Genomic DNA, 22,520 nt, shown 5'->3' on the forward strand with positions numbered 1-22,520 from the left:
AGGAGTAGTGATATTAAATGCAGGTTATTATAATCATAAGATTTTTAGAGATGCTGAGTAATAAAACACAGAGGGAACTCACACCCACACATTTTACAGTCCCTCGTACACAGACATCACCATCACAGTCACAACACACACTGCCATACACTAAACCACTAATAAACACACTTACACACACATGCCTACCTGAACTTTCACCTATCCATTCACACACCGCAACACCAGAAGCGCTATTTCAAAATCTCCAAACTTCGGGATTTTGAATTACGCGCTTCTGGGTTTTTGGTGTTTCGGGTTTCGGCTATGTAATTTCAAAATACTGAAATTTGGGATTTCAGTATTTCGGGATTACATTGGGGACCCATGAAAGGACAATTGTCACTTGAATTATTTTAATGCACCTCATGCAAAGGCACCAATATTTTATGGTATACCAAGAATACATAAATCCTTAAGTAGATCATCAATGTGGTCTATAATATAGGCAAGAGACTGGATCACAGAATCAATTTCACAGTATTTGGAGAAACAACTATGTTAACACTTGAGGGCATAGAAAGTTACATAAAGCATATGCCAGACTTTCTGAGACAACTTTATACTTGGTATCAGTTGGTAAAAGAAAATACGGCCAACGTAAAAGCTATAAGACAAATAGCAGCAAAGCCTGATTTAATAGCAAAAGAAGAATAGAAGATATCAGAAATAAGATTTGTTTTAGCATATAATAGACAGAACGGTTAAAGGATAAAACTAGGAAGCATTGTCATGTATTAAATAATTTAACATACAAAAAACTATCAAAGTCCACCAATGATAAACAGTGCCCATAAAATCAAATAAGTGTCAAAAGTGAAATAAATGAGACCTTGAAATACAGCTGATAAGTAATGACTTTGACACAGAAATGGCACATGAATAGAAAAGATACTGCTTTAATCAAATGGTAAGTACTTTCAGAATAAGATTAAACACTTCTTCGGACTATATGAAATCATTAAAATCAATCTCAGATAAATATGAAATAAAGAACCAGTTCAAAAGTTAACAACCAGTAAAAACAAAAGCATTCATAGTTGCCAAGTGATGAATACAGAACCAAACAATCATATGCTTTGAATGATATTTACAAAGAATCAATGTGACTGACATCAGAACTAAAGCAATCTACTCCACGTTCTACATATAATATTGTATCACTCAGCTTACTAAATTAAAATTCATCCCAAAACATGTTCTAACACAAACTAGATCTAATATATATTAAAACATGAACAGAAAATATCATTTTTCACTAAAATTCTCTATACCTCAATCAATGGTTGCTACATTAAACAGAGTAATTTTGAAATCATATAAAAATACATATCTAAAACAAGTACCTTCACAGACTCCTTTCATAAAAAACAGCATATTAAATATAAACAAACAAATAAAAAAGCTAAGAACACTTTCAGCAACCACAAACTTGATTTCATTCTATCTTAACAGTCTCCATGATTTAAATGAAAACAAATAGAACTCAGTGCTAAGTACATCATTGAAAAGGTATGGTTCACAACTGTGGACAGACTATTAAAGCACACCAATATACAGGGCTCCAAAGGCAAAGTCACTAGATTGTTATCCAATGTTGGAGAACTCCATGATACGGCATAAGAGTTCCCACTTCCTTGTTTGCCAGTTTCATCCCTGTTGAGGTACTAATATGACAATATGGCTATAATACATGTATGTCCTTGGATTCATCCTTATCCAGTAAATCTTGTTATTTAATAATTATTGCCACTTTCAGTCACTTTTTTTTCCAATTGGGTTATAGGTTTCCTTGGTGTATTTTAGGCTAATGACAACTGCGGCTTTTATATTCTATTATATATTATATTATAGTCTATTACAGCCATGCAACCCAAATGTGCCACTCAAGTTATTGTGCCTTAGAGGCAATTTTAATTGGTGTTTGTTAGTAATGGCATAATTTAACATCTGCCTCTGTTCATCAGATCCATAGATGTCATATCAGGGGTGAATGTCCAATTTCCCATCCACTGGTCCAGGTTGTACTTGAAGATAGTTAGGGAAGAGCTCTGCTTCACATGGATTGGAAGCCTATTCCAGAAAATGGGAATTCTCTGGGATACATACCTGTCCCTCCAACCTGTCCTATTTAAGTCTCAAGCAAAGTTTAAATCCTTAGATCTAGTAGTTCTGGTACTGTTTATTTTGTGGATATGCAAGTGGTCCAACAGAGTGGGTCCAAGGATGCCTTGTATGCTAGGCATAAATTGTCAAAGTGTAGGAAACACAGCACGGAGGTAGGGCTTTGAGGTAATGTACACAGCACATTGCATTTATATCCTATATTCTTTTTGTGAAGAACCTCTGTGGACATTCCAGTTGTTGCCTGTGCCTAGCCAGGTACATACTGAAGAGGACATTATTCTAAATGATGGGTCTGATGAGGGCTGAGTACAGTGGCATGACGTGGCATGACGATTTCACTGAAGCTAGATACCAACCACTTAATTATAAGCTGAGTGGCACAGAATGATATTCTTACCACCTTTGTCATATGTTGGCTGAATGCTAGGTTAATATCTACATGAGTCCCCAAATCCCTGACTACTGGGTCTACTTTTAAGATTGTTTCATCAAGGAAATATTTTCCCCTGTGTTGACAACTTCCCAAATGGTACTACTATGCATTTCCTGGCATTGAGTTTTAAGCCATGACTTTGGCATCAGTCATTTGCTTATGTTAGACCTTCATGTAAGATGCAAACATAGTAAGCCAGTGGCCCTTAACATTGGTCTTGACTTCCAAAAAACTAGATGCTGAAGAGCACAGAGCCCTGAGGGACTCCACTAGAGAATAGCCACTTTGTGGAGGAGGTCACTCCAATCCTAATTTCCTGGGTCCTGTCTGTGAACCAGCTGGTTATTTAGTGAGTTACATATGAGTTTAAGTCAAATTCCATAACTCTGTTTACAATGCTCGGTGGGGTATTGTATCAAATGCCTTAGCTAGATCAAGATAGGTAATATGCACCATTTTGCGTACATCCGTTGACTTGGTAGCCTTCTCAAATGTGGACACCAGGTTCAATAGGCATGATCTGCCTTTGACAAAACTAAACTAGGTCAGATCCAATGTATGAAGGCTTCCCATGTCATTGTTTAATTATTTCCATGATAATCCTTTCCATGACTTTGCATATGAGACTAGGCATGCTAATGGGTCTGTTGATGGTCTGCCCTTGTGCAGAGGAGTGACCATTGCAGTCCTCCAATCATGTGACAATGGTTGCATAGTGACTCCAGTGGCCCTTATAGATCATGGTTCAATGGCCTGGGAGACCTGCTATCTGTGCAGATCCACTCTATGTCCAAATAACTGTAGGCATAGTCCCCTAACACATCATGGCTAGCTATAGGTCCCCCATACAGCATACTTGAACTTACTGGAGTCACTTGCCATACAGCCCAACACCTTACTAATGAGTGATTTTAATTATCCCTCATCGACTGGAAAACATACATGGCCACAAACATGTTGGTTCAGAGGTTCTTTGACTTTGTAACTGCTGTTAAAGTGGTACTGCACTATTCGGATAGTCTGTACCTTTACTCAGTGAAGACACTGAGACAGTTCTGCTGTTACAACATTAATTTACTGCACACGAGGTTTACATCTAGCTTAACAATGAAAGGTATATACATCACCATACTTCAGCTTAGAATAATCAAAGTCTCTGATACAAAAGAAAAAGTTTCAATCTTTATAGTGTCTTTTCTGCCTGCATCAGCAGTTTTGAGAATTTGCCAGAATAATAAATCTTTCCTTTCAAGCTGGTCTGCTGACAGTTTGTTTTCCATACCTTAAAAATGTTGTTCCTGAAGAGTAACTCCTTTTGTGCTTGGCCTGTCTAGTGTATCATATTGATGAGACACAGCTGCATGCAAGAGTTCATCTTGACCTGCTTGTAGACAATAAATTTCACAAGCTGCATAGTTTATAACAGATAAAATATTTTACTTCTTATTCTTATTAAGAACGATTGCCAAGCTATATGTTTTTGCCAAGTTAGTAAACTGAGTGCACTCTACACACTAAAATGCAGAACATTTATTTTACATTTTCAGATAAATCCAACGAAATCCATTTAACCTGTTCTTTTACTCTCACAATTACCTCTTTTTATTTAAAAGCAGAAAATGACTGTTAATTTTCAATTTTTTCTTTAATGATACACATTGAAACTTTCTCTAGTTTATTTAGATTAACCATCATGATTTGCTGAACTCTATCCCCCGGATTCATGAAGCTCGGCGCAAGGCCGGTGTAAGGCCTGTGCTGGCCGTGCGGCATATAAATGGTGTAGTAGCACCATATGCATATTAATGAAGGTGCGCCGCTACCACATCCACGTGCATAGGACTCGTGCGCGAGTGCATGGGGCATTACTAAGCTGCGCCCGGAGGCGTGTCAATGTCAGCTGATGATGAGCAACCTAAACTGCTGAATATTATAGCCTGCCTGCAATAGTAATCGCACCTATCAGTGTCCGTGGATAATGAAACGTATGCAAAGCATGCAAGACAGTTCCCGGCCACACAAAATGGAGAACAAAACAGAAATGCACACAACATAATATGAGTTTCCATCAATGGAACAAATGACATTTAAAATTGTGTGTCTGTAATGTACTGCACTGTCAGAAGTTATACCCAGTGGAAGTGAAGCACATCATGTCAGCGCACCGCCAATACACACGTCTAGCCCCATGGGTATGGTCAACAGCAGTCCCACAGTGGTAGTGATAGTACACAGCAGGGCAGTTGTGGCTATATAACAACCGTAAAGAAACCTGACAGTCCATATTGTATACCAAACACACACAAACATATGTATATTAAAATGTGCTATACACATGAACAGGAACGTAACCATCACATACACATGGGATGCTATATGCGGAACCGGAATATCCAAAAGTAGAACCCATGCATGCAAATGCAATACGTAACAACCCCTGTATAGCACATAAGCCGCACCCATGTCTGAATGTCCACCAAATCCAGCTACCAGCCTTGCGCATCCGTACACCTACATATAGCGGGTATTCCCCATATGTAGTAGGAAGTATCGTCTTAGGCAGTGTCCGGATTGTAAATATGTATCCCACATTTGTAAACATCCCATCACAGGTACGTAAATCCAAATGCCCGCACGTTAATGTTACGGCAAAATGTGTGTACATCCCGCGTGGGATAAGTAACCTGTTGAAACCTCAGAGTTGTTTACACACCACGGTGTCCATTACTGTACACATCTGGACAAAACATGTATGTGTAGTCACGGTACTGTTCAGTATCTACACAGACATGCAATTCATACTACGCAGGATGGAACAGCTGTCCACCATGCAGGTCACCCAACTAGGGTTGCCACCTGTTCAGATGGCCAAGGTTGGACATCCCTTGTAGAAATGTGAGAATTTGCAGGATAAAACATACCCCCGCCCTGTGCAAAGTACAGAATTACATGTGTATGCCAAGATAAAAGCTAATGCCATAGCATTTGAATAGCTTATGCTATCCCAAATAATAGTTATGTGTACCAGATACAAAATGCCTGTATCATGCAACTAGTACAGAAATGAAGAAATATATTATTGTCTTAAAATCACAGGACATTTGTCATGTCTTAGGTGTCGTCGCAGGACACAACTGTCCAAAGTGGGGTCTCCCCTTGGAAAGAGGAACAAGTGGTAACCCTACTCCCCACTGAATTATCAACAGTATATATTCAACTCAATCACATACCGACACCACCTCTCAACCTGTTACAGTAACAAAATCTGGACAAAGCCTAAAAGGATGGGTGGACAAATAGGGACAGATGTAATTACTGCTCTCACAAGCTTCGAAAGTTCAAGGAATAATAGTATGTACATAAGCAGGAAATGTTGTGAAGGATGTGGGGTAGTCCCCAGTATTACAGAGGTCCGTACATATATACTGTAACAAGCCGTCACATATGTTGACTGTACTACTGCATACCCGTAGTTAATTCATAGTTAAGTCATGTGCAAAATAATAACCCTCGTAAGAATGAATACAGGAAATAGTCAAATGTGAATGGGAGCACCACTCACCATGGATTATGTATCGTAACCGCCCCCACCCATATTATGTAATGACAACATCATAAGCTGCTGATAGGTGCCCAAACACCTGTTTCTGTAAACACAGATTAAATGTTTAAAATGGACAAACCCTGTCCATGTGCTTTGTCTGACATTTGAACACGGTCAGGGCAGTTCCGTTCACCAGGCGGACAAGCCTAAACCCAGATCACCACATGAACACCCTGACAATTAAAGACCTGTATGTGTCAGGACTATAAGCCTTTGGGTTCTGAATATCCCTGCAGTGATGAAATATGCAGTGTGGGTCCAGAGCAGTAGGGAATAGGGAATGTGTAGCATGTAGTACCGCATTTTTACCAGCAGGAGAATGGATGCCTGTGACATAAGTGAAGCGGTGAGGCATATGTTAATGTAGCTATGTACTATGGGTATGCATATAAATGAGTCAGAACACCAAACGTATAGTGGTTACAGCATCCGGCCAACGTGCATGCAGTCCCGGTTGAACAACGACTACAGCACATATAATGTGAAAGTGTAATGAATGCATCTGTGCTGTACAGACAGTTAAATATGTAAAGGTGAACGTGTGTTCCGCAAACGTTCGTTAACTGTATTAAAGATAATTACTGGTACTGTCACAAGTAATAAAGCCCACATAAGTACAAAGACTTAGTAAACATATGTAACCCACAATAAGGATATGCATGCGTGCCTGCGCATAACCCACAATAAGGAAATGCAAGTGCGCCTGTGCGTGTGTGATCCGCTCACAGCATAGTAAATGAATGCTGTTTCCCCCATGTTAGTTATACATGGCTCAAACCTGTTAACCTCGTAAAGTATGAAACCGGACAAAGCCATGCAAACTACCGGTACAAATAGGGACCAACACCAGATATGTGCCAGAACAAACATAGAAAGTGGATAGAATAACGGGTGTGTCAGTAGCATGGATTCTCTGAAGGGTATGCAGTCGTAACCTGAACTGCTTGCCAGAAATCCCCACTGTAAGTCTCAAATGAAATGCCACGACATTGCCAGATAGACACAGCGAAGATAAAGGGGCAAGCAGCTGTACACTCTGCGACAATCTGTATAGTGGAAAGGTATGGTATGGATATAGATATATGTGTATACACATAATCCACAGACGTAAACCAAAGCAAGTTATGAAATGAGGATTGTACATGTATATATGTATACACAACAGACATATGTCCCGTAGATATGACATATGTACATAAATAGGCGACGTTATATCTAATATGGGTAGACAAACAGACATGCAGGAAAGGTGAATAAACCACAGCATTCCAAACCATTGGCCAGAAAGTGACAGTCCAGCAAGTTCTACACTTTAAACATGCAGATAGGTGTCCATTGCAGGACTCCAAAATTGAATCTTACGTAGTGTCAACCGACATTGACGCAAAGAAGTGACCGCAGCAAATACAAAATAGCTGTACATGCAACAGTATCAGGTGCAAGGGTGACGACACATGTGTCGATAGAATGTATGACGTACAAACTGATATCCGGAGAGTGGGGAGTGCATATAAGTGTCTCCACACTTCAGTACCGCACACATTAAACATGTGTAATGGGTACTGTAGAGGGTTGTCAGGTATGGGAATCATGGGTATGCAGAAATGGGCCTAGGTGTTGTTTGGCAGGGATTTCATAGGCCCGCCCCGTGGGAGTGATGTGGGTATAGCACACGCCTATATTCTCAATAATGGGGTAAACCATCTACTGGATATTGCGGAAACCATTTTGGCAATATGTAGGGCCCTATATCAGTGTCATGTAGGCGATTATCATGGATGGACATGCGTACGACCAAGATGGTACCCATAACTGGCAAACTGTCAGAATAACACAGCTGCACTAAGGCATAGTACATGAAATACAAATAGGGACTATATTAGATATACCCCAGACAAAGTCAGAGCGTCTTGAGAATACTGGCGTACCCATGAATACGGATGTTATGAGTGTTACTAATCATGTAATGGAAATGTCAGTCACTATTATCTACCGCACAGTCCGTAATGCCTAGCCAGCAATTTACCAGAAAGGCACAACAATATGACGAATGTAACAAGGTCAAACGTCAGGGCGTTCACCCATAATGTGTACAGGTTAGGGGTATGAAGGTAACCTGTCCAAAATACATGTACAGAACTAGTGATACTAGGTGGACAGGTGAGAAGAAAGACAGCAGGACAAATGAGAAAACATGTACTAGACACACACATGTACTCCGAAAAATGTGAATGACAACGTATGCCCTGTGAATGTCAATGTTGAAGGTTAATAGACACAAAAGTAATGTGCCACTGACGGAAAGCGCAAATACCGGCGCACACATACGGAACATGATAGACCATTTAGTGTGGATAAGCAGATGTTGGCCTGTGTGAGGAATACAACTGTCTGGGTGGGTGTGTCCTGCAATATAAATGTAATGGCATGTGGCCTGTGATGCCGCCATACAGTGTGTGTATTGGTGTCAGAAAGTTGATATTTTGTTACAGACACATACTCCGCAACTGTAAAGATTTACGCAGAATGTGCAGAGTTCTGCCTCATATGTTTGGTGTGTTCCACGTAACAACAGTAACATTCTGGCACTTTCATGATAACTGAAGACATGAAATAATGACAAACATGTGAGTAAGACACCAAATCCGACAGAAAAGCCATACTAATGCAAAACCTATTATTGTGTCAACTATCTACGTTTGTAAGAGCAACATGTCAATACTGCCCCTATGTGTCCCACTATCAGATAAGGCCTTGTCCAGCAACTTGCTCTAGGAGGTGGAGTGATATGAACAGAAACAGATCCATGTGTGAGGAAACAGCAATATCGACTGCAAGATAACGCAGAAGGTATGAAATGCGCTGCAGTAGGACGTGCAGTACTGTCCGCAGGTATGTGCTGACATGTCAAATGACACAGCAGTCTACATGAAGAACCTATAGGGCTGTCACCTTTACAAATGATGATAGTGGGACATACCCAGAGCCATGTACACAGCACAAATAGACATACACACATCAAAACTAGGCCATGATACATGAAGCCTCCTGCGTGTACGAGTACAGTGAGAGTACAGCAAGGATAGATGTCTGCCAAGATATACAGCAAATGCCTGTAAGGGCATGTAACACCGCCCGTAACACGGACGTTGCATGGACAATGTTGGGAGTTGCAACATACCCCATTGGTATGTGAAAGCTATGCAAATATGCGATACATGAAACAGTCAGCTGTCCATGCAAGAGCTATGCAAATATGCGATACATGAAACAGTCAGCTGTCCATGCAAGAGCAGAGTTATGGGCAGAAAATAGATGAGAGAGAGAGAGAGAGAGAGATACAGACATACACACACACACACACACACACACACACACACACACACCCATGTGGCAGGGCTTTTAATGGAACCTACACATGACTACCCTATCACACTACAGCATGACGCATTTACAGAACACGCTGCTGAGATTACTAAACACAGCAGACACACAGGCATTCTACTAGGTGCGTGTCAACATCCGCAAAGTCAAAGACGTTAGCAGGATACATCTGTGTTGCGAAGCATCTAAAAGCATAGAATGTGCTATCGAGACTACTGAATACAGCCCTCCCAGAGGCATACTTCTAGGTGGGTGATATCATTCGCAAAGGCAAAGACGCTGATAAGGAATGTATGTGTTGTGAGGCATCTAAAAGCATTACTGTGTCCCCAGGCAGCTGGTAACACACACACACTTGGAAGGGCCGGGAGTTGAACACACAGATACCTACTGTAACACACTACAGCATTACGCATTTACAGAATGCGCTACCGAGATTACTGAACACAGCACAACCAGAGGCATACTTCTAGGTGGTTGACATCATCCGCAAAGGCAAAGACGCCGATAGGGAATGTATGTGTTGTGAGGCATCTAAAAGCATTACTGTGTCCCCAGGCAGCTGGAAACACACACACACTTGGAAAGGCCGGGAGTTGAACACACACCTACCTACTGTAACACACTACAGCATTACGCATTTACAGAACGCGCTACTGAGATTACTGAACACAGCACTCCCAGAGGCATACTTCTAGGTGGGTGACATCATCCACAAAGGCAAAGATGCCGATAGGGAATGTATGTGTTGTGAGGCATCTAAAAGCTTTACTGTGTCCCCAGGCAGCTGGAAACACACACACACACACACACACACACACACACACACACACACTTGGAAGGGCCGGGTGTTGAACACACACCTACCTACTCTAACACACTACAGCATTACGTATTTACAGAACGCGCTACCGAGATTATTGAACACAGCACTTCCAGAGGCATACTTCTAGGTGGGTGACATCATCCGCAAAGGCAAAGACGCCGATAGGGAATGTATGTCTTTTGAGGCATCTAAAAGCATTACTGTGTCCCCAGGCAGCTGAAAACACACACACACGCACACACACACACACACACACACACACACACACACTTGGAAGGGCCAGGAGTTGAACACACACCTACCTATTCTAACACACTACAGCATTACGCATTTACAGAACGCGCTACCGAGATTACTGAACACAGCACTCCCAGAGGCATACTTCTAGGTGGGTGACATCATCCACAAAGGCAAAGATGCCGATAGGGAATGTTTAGAGAGTGAGCGGTCTGAAAGCATATTACCGTCCCAAGGTAGACTTACACAAACACGCCAGTGCTGTCAATGGGCCAACTAAATATCTACGGAGCACAACAACACTGAATAGATACGGGATATGCCACAGACAGTACACCCTTCGAGAGAGCAACAAGTTTGTTCAATGTAGGCATCCATCATGACATTGGAATTGGATATCTAGTGCCTGGATGACCACCACGGCTATACAGGATGTCAATGGCCATGCCCACACACTTAGTATCACACGTCTGTTTGGAATGTACTGTGTGTCCATCTACACAATGGTGTACTGGGCATGCTCACACACTTAGCTGTTGCAAAGGGCCAACTTGCATGCACATGGAGTCTAATCACGGAAGGACCCAGTGTGGAATGTACTGTGTGTCCATCCACACAACGGCGTACTGGGCATGCTCACACACGTAGCAGTTGCAAAGGGCCATCTTGCATGCACACAGAGTCTAATCATGGAGGGGCGCAGTGTGGAATGTACTGTGTGTCCATCTACACAACGGCATACTGGGCATGCTCACACACTTAGCTGTTGCAAAGGGCCATCTTGCATGCACACGGAGTCTAATCATGGAGGGGCGCAGTGTGGAATGTACTGTGTGTCCATCTACACAACAGCATACTGGGCATGCTCACACACTTAGCTGTTGCAAAGGGCAATCTTGCATGCAGATGGAATGTACACACAGAAGGGCACAGTAAGGTATAACTGCCCTCACTCACAGGGCGGTCACACATGCAGTGACCTGTACACATGCAGCTGCCATCACAGCTGTCACAGGTGCAGGTCACACACGTACACACTGCAGTGAACACTGTAGCTGTCAAGTCAGCACCATGTCGTTGGTGCAGCACTACACAGCCTTACGGTCCAACAACACCATGTGACACATGATCACTGGGCTGTACAGTGGTGTACACCAGCTGTGCAGAGTACACACGTACCAACAGGGATCCAACAGGTGTTATGCATTGCAATGATACCAGTATACATGAACAGGTCGGCTCAAGACATACCATGGCCCTTACACAGCTGTGACACCTGACTGTTGCTGTACACCAACGAACACACATCTGGGTATGTAATACATGTGATTGTGTGGATGTGTGCATGGACTGCACACACAACACATACATACATACATGGCCTTTGATGTACCTCGTGCATAACACTGGCCTAATCAATGCTACACATGTGAATTGAGGGTTACAAACTGGCTGAGTGACAGAACCCACAGGGTCAGAGTTGCTGGCGCCATGTCAGACTCAAAGCCTGTCACAAGTGGTGTACCACAGGGCTCAGTCCTGGGCCCACTCTTGTTTGGCATCTACTTTTCCGAAGTACAAGCAAACACAGGAGGGTTATGGCTGACAAAGTTTGCAGATGACTGCAAACTGGGCGCCATAGTAGAAAACACATCTGACACAGATATCCTTCAGAAGGGTCTCACAGAAATGGATAACTGGTGCCAGAGCCATGGCCTAAAGTTAAATGCCAAAAATGCATAGTCATACCCTTCGGGAAAAACAAGGTTACCCCTAGCTGGCAAATAGGTGGCAATCCACTGAGCACAGAAGAAGTTATCAGGGACCTGGGGACCCAGGTTGATAGTAGTCTGTCATTCGACACCCATGTAGCTAAAGTAGTTAGGAAGACCTTCTACATTGCCCACCTTATCATGAAGGGATTCTCATCTAGATCAAGGGAGGTCACAGTCTCCCTATACTCATCACTCATCAGACCAATGATTGAGTACAATGCCCCATTCGAATGTATCTGACCCGACACTTGCAGCAGCTGGAGGGCACAAAAGTTCCCCACCCAAAGGCTAAAGGGTCTCAAACATCAGTCCTATGCTGCCCGACTGAAAGAACTCCAGCTCTATTCAGTCGCCACCGCTTGCTCAGAGGTGACCTTTGCCTAACATACAAGACCATGTCAAACCCAGATTTGATGAATATGCTTCACCTCAAAAAATCTAGATCCGTCAGAGCCACAAGGGCGGGAGACTTAAACCTCGACCTGGCTATTAATAGGACGTGCTGGAGGGATAGATTCATCACCCAAAGACTCCCTATGCTGTGGAATAAAATCCCGGTATATGTGAGGCAGAGCACCTCGCTGGCCTTGTTCAAGAGAAATCTTGACCAATGGATGGGAGATCGCAGATATACCCCAGGGATTACCTCAGTGTCACTGCTCGACAGAGGCACAGCAAAATAATGGGTATAGTTCCCCATACTAAAGGGGTGGCGTAAGCCACAAAACTATGGGCTAGGCTTGTAAATGCCCTCGGGCAGATAGCCTAGTATGAACCTATGAACCTATGAACCTATGAATGTGGGCCCATGTCTGTTGAATGCTCACACTACAGGGGGTAGCAGTGTTGACTGGGACACATACCCTTGTACTGGTCGCCTGTGACACCCGTGATATCATACCGCAGTCCATATGTTATGTATGTCAACACACATGTCCAACAATAGCAATGCACACAAACATGGCAACAGGAGACACATGTGACATCTGTACTGTGCATGCAGCAAACATGCATGTGCAGTGGCCGATGTCCGTAACATAATTGCACCTACCTACGACATGCAGATGCAATGCAGACCCATCATTGACATCTGTATACGGTGACATACAAACAGCACGTATGGAGGGATGTGTGTACATAACGTGGTGAATCACCTGTCTAGATGTATGTGTGCAGGTGGTGGCTCACAGTTGTGTCACACACCATCCTATCATGCCATGTGCTAACTGTACGCTATGTCGCTGTTATGTGATGGTGCTGACATAATGCATACACAGCGGTCAGGTGTTAACAACTATATGTCATATGGCACCTGTAACACCTACAACCTCTCGTGTGTATATAGCAGCACATTTGCCAGATATAGCGTTGGTACACATAATGCAATCAATACCACTGCATGTCCTTCAAACGTGTCATCATATGGCTGGTGTATCATTCCCAGTACTGCCATGTGTGTCCGAATGTGTGACCAGGGATGCCACATATTGCAGGGAATATGTCCCAGTTGCTACACATTCCTGTACACCATTGTAGAGGACTGTATATACATCAGTGTGGGAAGCATGATGTTCACTGGTGAGGTGCATCACACACATCGGCTGTCCGTATACACATGTGTGGTCACCACAGTGTGTGTGTGTCTGTATGTATGTCTGGTGCTTGGTGTGGGTGTGTATGCTAATATACGGTGGGAAATTATCACTGGCCCCACGTGTTGACCAACCCGTAATGGTGATGCATTGCACAACCCTGTTGATGCCATAAGTCCCAGCCATACTGGCTACCTGTGCATGTCCCTTCTCTATGACACGTTGTGTGGGTGCATAGTATTGTGAGGGTGATGACCCCAAAGGCAAGGGTCCCCAGCTGCACACTATGGGGTGTGCATTATAGTGGTGTACACCCCGTGACTGCGGCCGTGTTCATGTACTGTTACAGGGTCCTACTGCTGCACAGTGTGGCCTCCAGCTACCAAGTGACACCTCACATCATCATTGGCCAGGCCGCTGTGTACAACCCCTGCACCATGTCACCATACCTGTAATGTGTCCTGCTATGTATGTCACATCTCTGTCCAGTGTAGCCTGTGGCACCGACCACATGCGTCAGGTGCAGTATAAGTGCGGACATCTGTGTCATGTCTGTGTGTCCAACAGTCAGGATGAAGGTACATGTAGCATGCTGATATTGCCAGATGTGCCTGTGTGTATTCCACAGTTACACGTGGGGGACTGCAAACACTGGTACCTGTCGGCAGATGCAAGTACACCATAGGAGGGAACCAGGGTATCACAACCAACATGGTGCTACAGATGTAACCGAGACACATACCGTGAACACATCACAATGCATGCTGCACCTGCACTACATGGTGTGACTGGTGCATGTCGACAGTACACAACCTATGTCACATACACAACTCAGTATTCACACACAAACACAGCAACATACACATCCCTCACTATGCATACACAGGTATTACATACACCTCTCACTATGCTGTTCACCCTGTGCATCACAATATTTATGCATAACCCTGCACCGATGGTGTGGATGACAGGGATGCGGCACAGGCTTCATCATATGCACAGGGTGATATGTTTGCCAGGGACATAGGCTGCACACAACCACTGCAACATACACATCCCTCACTATGCATACACAGGTATTACATACACCTCTCACTATGCTGTTCACCCTGTGCATCAGAATATTTGTGCATAACCCTGCACCAATGGTGTGGATGACAGGGATGCGGCACAGGCTTCATCATATGCACAGGGTGATATGTTTGCCAGGGGCATAGTCTGCACCAATGGATAACATCATGTGTGTGTGTAAGGGCCAGTGAGTTGACTGGACATGTCTGTGCAGAATGCATGTGGATGTTGTGGAGCCCTACAGTTGTGTTTGCTGTGTGCGTGTATGTGTGTACACAGTTCTGCCATTTGTGATGCCTACTCGGGGTATAACTGACAGCCCCAGATTGTACAGTGCAAGTTGTACAGCTCACTGTGTCCGTCCACGGCCACGTGACCTGTGCCTGCCTGGGGTTGCACCGGCACTACCAGGTGGAGGTACAGAGTGGCTACTGTCCGACGACACATGTTCGCTGAAAACGTGTCCCTGCTGAGACCGTCCAGGGCCACATCAACATGGCCTGCAGTGTCCTGGTGTTGACAGTGCAGCAGCAGCTGCACTGCTACTGCTACCAGCACAATGGGAGCGGGCATGTGAGGTGGCACGCTCATGTCAACCTACACTAGGCGGTGTTGCTGGCCTACGTCCACGTGGCCTACGCCTCACTCCTACCAGGTGTTCCAGCACAGACAGCTCCCGCTCGCAGATTGCCATGCCTCGGTCAAGGATTCCGACCATTTCACCTAGTCACCTATCCAGAACATTAGCAATCTGCTGTTGAGCATTTGCCAATGCCTGGATGTTGTCATTTAGGGTATGGATAGCAGCCCTCTGCAGCCTCTGCCCTTCTCTGTTCTGCTGTTCAGCACGTGCCTCTGCCGCCATTACAGTCTGGAACATGCGTCTGGTGATACCTGCTGCTGCGCTCTGTCCTGCAGGTGCATGTCTGCCAGAGGTCCTCCTACGAGCAGCACCGGCCACATGCCTGTGTGGCACATCTGCAGTCATTACACTGACACTATGGTGTGTAGACACACCTTCTGTAGCCACCACACATTCCTGTTCCACGCCAACAGACGCTGACTGTCCTTCCTCTATGGCCACCTGTGATGTGGTATGTGTTGTCAGCAGGGAAGAGGGGGACATAGCTGGGATGGTAACCATTGGCACAGATTCAGCCCCTGACAACCCTGCATGTACCTCATGCATATGTTCATCACCGCTAGTATCTGTGGGGACACTAACATCAGATGGACCGCAGGAGGGTAACGCACCTACATCACCTGTGAATGCAAAAAAATACTGTAAAGTACAATAGACACACACACACACACACACACACACACACACACACACACACACACACACACACACACACACACAGACACACAGACACACCATGCATGTGATTTGTCAGATGGGATGCAGCATGCCTGCGATAGAGCAGAGGGCATGCAGCTCAGACATTAATAGTGTTAGTAAGCATACCTCCCTGGGGTGCACACTACAGCAAGCAGGTGTCATATCAGTAGCCATGCAGATCACACAATCATGGTAGTATGCATGCATCCCCGTGATACACCATGTGGCCCAGAACAGGATAACAGTACACATGGCTGACATGACCTTGACATGTAATTTGCTGACATGTGCATTAACATGCATACATGTTTGACACAATTGTGTCCTGACACATGTACAGCATCATAATGGGCTTCACATTGCAGTGTTGTGTGTATGCCCTACAGATAGAATTCATGTTTAGCAAATGTGCATGAGCATGGGAGGGTAGTGTGAGCCGTCTACATTGCTATACAGTGTGAAGTACAGACACTGTGCCATTGCATGGCAACATGAGGCATGTATGTTGCTGTAGAATGCATAATACGTACACATTGCATAGCCATAACTGCAACACAGTCGTGATGTTCGACAGATCGTATATGGTAGAGTTCAGTGACACCTCCAGTAGCTGTGCACAGGCTTTTAGGTTGTCCACTGAACCATATCAACTGTATAATCGGTCAACTAAGGCTATAATTGGACCATGTGTGGAAAATGTGCAACAGGGTGTATACACATCCCATGTACTGTGTGGCTACATGTCTCTGGCCATCCCCCATGGCCATGTGTGCACATGTTGTGGCCAATTGTGTGTGATGGGCATCTTCTCCACATGTCTGTGCAGTCCCATATGACATACACCCATACATGTCAGATATGTCACATTCCACAGGTCTATGCAGACAACGGGTTGTATGTTTGGTATGTGGGGTATAGGTCATGTGATAGTGTGACAATATTGCAGACAGAACACTACATGTCTGGGACATGTCAGGTGGCACATCACATTGTGTGCACCCGATGCAGGGGCATATGACACAATGGTGACACTTGTGGGCTGCCCATATCACAGCTCACTGTGTGGTACTGTGTGTGTACTACACATGTAGTTCCAATGCATACTACATATGCCTCCATTGTAGAACACCTCCACCATTGTATGCACAGCTGACCACACATGTCGCAATGACAAGTACTGTGGTTTCATGTCTGTGTATCATTATGTGTGAATATATTGAGCATGGGTGGCATGTGTGAATGCATGGTGGTGTGACCTGCATATCATGACTGGAACAAACATCAGGTGTGCAAGTGTTAACTGGCCACATGGCAAATAGATCTACACTGTAACATGCCTGATACTGATGACAGTCTCACCTGCAACGGACACATGTCTGTGCGGCACGCCAGAGGTACTGTATAGGGGTGACACACCAGTATGAACATTATCCATGACTGTATGACAGCCACAGGTTGCACTGTGCATGTGCACACATTCACCTGTGTAATAGCATATAGTATGCACATGTGTGCATACACAATGTAGCATACTGTAGTATGCAGCATGTGTGTCCACATATCTGGCATATGTTGTTACTTTACATTATGTACAGTGACACATGCAACTACATGGGATATAATAGCCATATGTGCATTACTGACTTACCGGGCAACTCCAGGCTCATTGGTTGGGAGACACCCACCTCCACGATGGCAGCTAGTGTTTCTGGATGCTGTTCCCTGGGTGTCTCCAGACTGGCCAGTAGCTCCTCGGTGTGTGTGAGTGGGGGCTGGGTTGGTGGCCCACCACCTGTTCCACCTTGTTCCCTAGCGATTGCAGTGGCATGCTGTTTTGCATGTCGTATCAGGTCCGTGCAGTGTCTGCGCACCTGCTGGTAGGTGCGGTTATGGCCACCCACATCGTTCACCCTCCTGCGTAGATCCTGCCACAGGTCATCCCGCTGCTGGGCATGCTGTGGCACATGGCTGAACAACAAGTCATAGTTGTCATGGAGCTGTGGGATGAGGACATCATCCTCCTGGTGGGTGTATGCTGGGAGGCGTGTACGGGTCATTATCTGTAAAACATAATGATGGTGACAGGTCACAGTTTCAGAGATGTACAGAGATACTGCTGCACATACATTTCTATAACATCTACTGCATCTGCACAGTTATCTTTACAAAGCACCATGACACTGACATGACTGACGTGTTTGTGTCACACATGTCACACCCATTATGCATTGGATATCATCACCATATATGTGTGTCACCTCATTACTGTGTTCATACTCCATGTACATGCTGTCTTGCTGTGGGCATGTCTATTTGCCTGCACTTGTGTTCTTACCTATCTGCACATGCCTCGATGTGTCCACGGTACTACTGTTGACCTGGATGCTGTGTATATGATACATATCAACACAGACACAGCCAGAATGGACTTGAGCAGTGACAATGCACACATACGCATGGACACCTGTACATGCATGTGTTTTGCCATATACATCTACACAGCACTGTACAACTGTTCAACATCCTGACACGGATCGCCTGTATTACACATGTGATAGACATGGGACAATGGATAGTCATACGACATTCGCAGGGATGGTCATCAACCATAGCATGTGCGGGCACGGTTTCCACGCTGTAACAGACGGCCATTGTGCCACCGCAAGCTGCATCAGTGCCACATTACTGATCCAGTCAGTTGATAGTACATCTACCATGCGGCCATCACACTATGTATGACTGGGATGACATCTGCAGCTTTGATGGACAGGGTTGCATGGTATGGTGGGAGTATGTCACATATATGGCACAGGGATCTGTCCAGCCTGTGGCGATCCTAGTATTAGGACGGTGGCTGTCCATGACATATGTCATATAGATCAGGATATGGACATGTAACATGTCCATCATCATGGTTTTGCAAATGTCCTTCTGCAAGGTAGACGGCATGCTGCATAGTGGAGGTGTGGATTGTGAAGGCTGTTATCGCACATCCATGCATAGCCATTACCCCTTACAGGTGGTATGTGATCCAATATTGGTCACCACAGTGCTGTATATGCTTGGCCACTGATCTCCGTGCTCATGGATGGCACCCTGACATGACATGGGTACCTCAGATGACTACCTAAGGGGCCTGGAGATGTCACTATGTTGGGAGTGCACTGCACAGCACCATCCCTTATACAGTGTCCATAATGTTGACCACAGACTAGGTAGCATTTTATGGGTACAGGGATGTTCACCTAGCGGTGACACTGCTGGTATTATCCATCAGACTGTGCACATATGTCACACACCTCACACACACAGCCCATTCTGTATGTTGTTCACAACACTGACACAGCTAAACTGATAGGTCATGGCCAATCACAGCCTTACATACACAGATGCCTAACATTTGTGTGTGTGGTATGGGCTACAATGAGGGTGGGGTACAACACATTAACCCTGTTCTACTGTATCTGGCACAGATGTGCTGTGCACATGTCACTCTTGCACCTTTTGTAGTTGTGGGTCTGTCAACAGGCCACTGGTGGAACACACCTGTGACATGCAAAGGTATTTGTAATCAAATGTCCATGCTATCTTGTACATCTGTACTGCTAACATCTACAGTGCTAATGGTTCATGGACATGCACACCATACTCAGCAGGGTTATAGTGCGGTGCCACCCTAAATGACTGCCATCACCACTTGTGGGTTGATATTATCAAACACCCTATCTGTATTGTATGGACATGCTAGGCACTTGTTCAGAACATGTGAGCATGTCATGAGCTAATGATTACTATAGCGCCCATTCCACACCATTTCCCACAGGTACACTGGCTGTCCTACACTTCCCAGCTTGCTTAAGGTACGACAGCTGTTGTACACATGTAACGCACATATCCTGTGGGACATGGTTGTAAATGCAGGCATGTCCAACTGTCACGTACCAGTGCTACTGCCTGTCTATATGAGGGATATGTCACATGTGGCAATAGAGCAATTGTCTCGTGTACACATTCAATGCTCACTTCCCAACATACGGCACTACAGCCTGTGGGGGATGCACGTCTGCAGCCGTGCTGGGCCCATAGCTCTCAGGTGTACCTCATTACAGGGAACGTACCTCATTTGGGGTTCTAAAAGGTGCATGTTCCTCAAGGTTCCACATTGGAAGGGTCTGTCACACATTCATTGCTGTACATAGTTTACCTTCTAGCCATGGCTAGATAGATGAGAATCATAGTAATTCACTGGAATATCTGTTTTATACGTAACACCAGCCTATTTTAGCCATCATATGCCCTTCCTAGTTGACGCTGTTAGTAAGCCAGTTGTAAGTGTTCCACGTTTCACCCATTTGTCACACTGTATGAGGGCTAATGTTCCTCATTTTGGGGACAGGATGCTGACAGCTATGGCTGGGGGTAATGCTGTCGCCAACCCTGACTGCACCTGACAGTCATTTGGGGATGTGTAACATTTGCAACACACCCCACCCATCACATAGTCTCACATAATCTACATCACTGGCCACACCTATGAGGACAACCTGTGCAGTACGTCTCCATACTCACTGTAGGCACCAGAGGTATCCCCCATCATGGAAGACAACATCACCACCCTATAGCCCACAGACTCATGTGTGCCCACCACATACAGCCAATAGTGTGTTATAACATTCACAACACACCAGTCATAGCTGACTCTGTAGGGTGCCACACTGCAGTTCCACACAGCAGGCTACACAAGGCGTTAGTCACTTACATCTTGCTGTCGTGTAACTGCTTCTGCAACATAACCTATGCACCCATGCCACACCTCACCAGGTACGATATGTCTGTCATTCGCCATGTTAGTGTGACTGCCCTGTGAGGCCACTTCACAGACTATGTGTGCAGGGACATGCAATAGCTCACCAGTCTTATAGCCCTGAGGGTGTGGGCCTAGCCCTAGGGAGCATTTTGCATTCGTCCAGACATGATACCACTGTACAATGACCGACTGTGTCACTTCAACAGTTGCCTATGCTCCTATTGTCATTCCACAGGCATGTGGTATCTGTCCACTATGACTGTCCTGGTCAAACACAATGCTGTGGCACAGATGACTTGCAATTGTCAGCCCTGGGAGTACGCTCACATGCTAGGCTCTTGCTGCTGCTATACTGCCTGTCCTGCACAGTTTCCTATAACTGTCACCGGCAGGACGGTAACTGGCATGCGTGAAATGGGGTCATGTGACACATTGCTTGCATCTTCCCCTGTGACTCACACAGGCAAGGCACACCTTATAGTGCACCACTCCAACATCTCTGCAGTGACTGGGACCTGCCTGTAGGCTCTGCAGAGCACACCTGCAATGACAGGTTATAGACGGAAGATACCTTCCAGGCACATACCTGGACCAGCACACCCACAGCTGAGGGGTTCCCATATCCCACTATGTTTTGCACACATCCTGGCAAGTTGCTTAGCACAATGCATCAGAGGTGCTCCACGTGCAACTATCTTTGTCCGGGACGCTATACACATTGTAATAAGCGACAGAGTCAACATCATACCCCACGGGTAACATATCTTCTATGGTGGTATAGTGGACAGTGGGCCTCAGCTACTACTGATGTGTGACTGACACTACCCCACACTTCACTGGGATAGCCACTCATGTACCGACACATCCATGAGTCATACCCTCCACTCTGCTGGATCAACACATACACACCACCTCCAAGACTTACATTACCCTTGGCATGAACATTACCACCATGTGACTGGAGTTACACACCTGGGGTTATCCCCTCATTGGTGGATTCCGAACATATGCTAATCTACCTTGTTAGCCACATCCCGGAAACACACCCATCACAGCATACACAGTACATGTGTACTACTATACCTACTACAGACATCTGCTGACAGCGGTTGTTAACATCATGACACCCGTGCAGATGGACAATGCACATACAAATGCTGACACATACCCCAGTGCATTTAATCAGCATGTACACAACTGCATGGATCATGCTATTCCACACAGAGCCATGATGGTACACACCAGATAACAGATGCCACTCTGGTGGTCATATTCCACGGACA

This window comes from Protopterus annectens, chromosome 11.part0, assembly GCF_019279795.1.
Source record: "Protopterus annectens isolate FY-2018-M chromosome 11.part0, PAN1.0, whole genome shotgun sequence".
Classification (NCBI taxonomy): Eukaryota; Metazoa; Chordata; order Ceratodontiformes; family Protopteridae; genus Protopterus; species Protopterus annectens.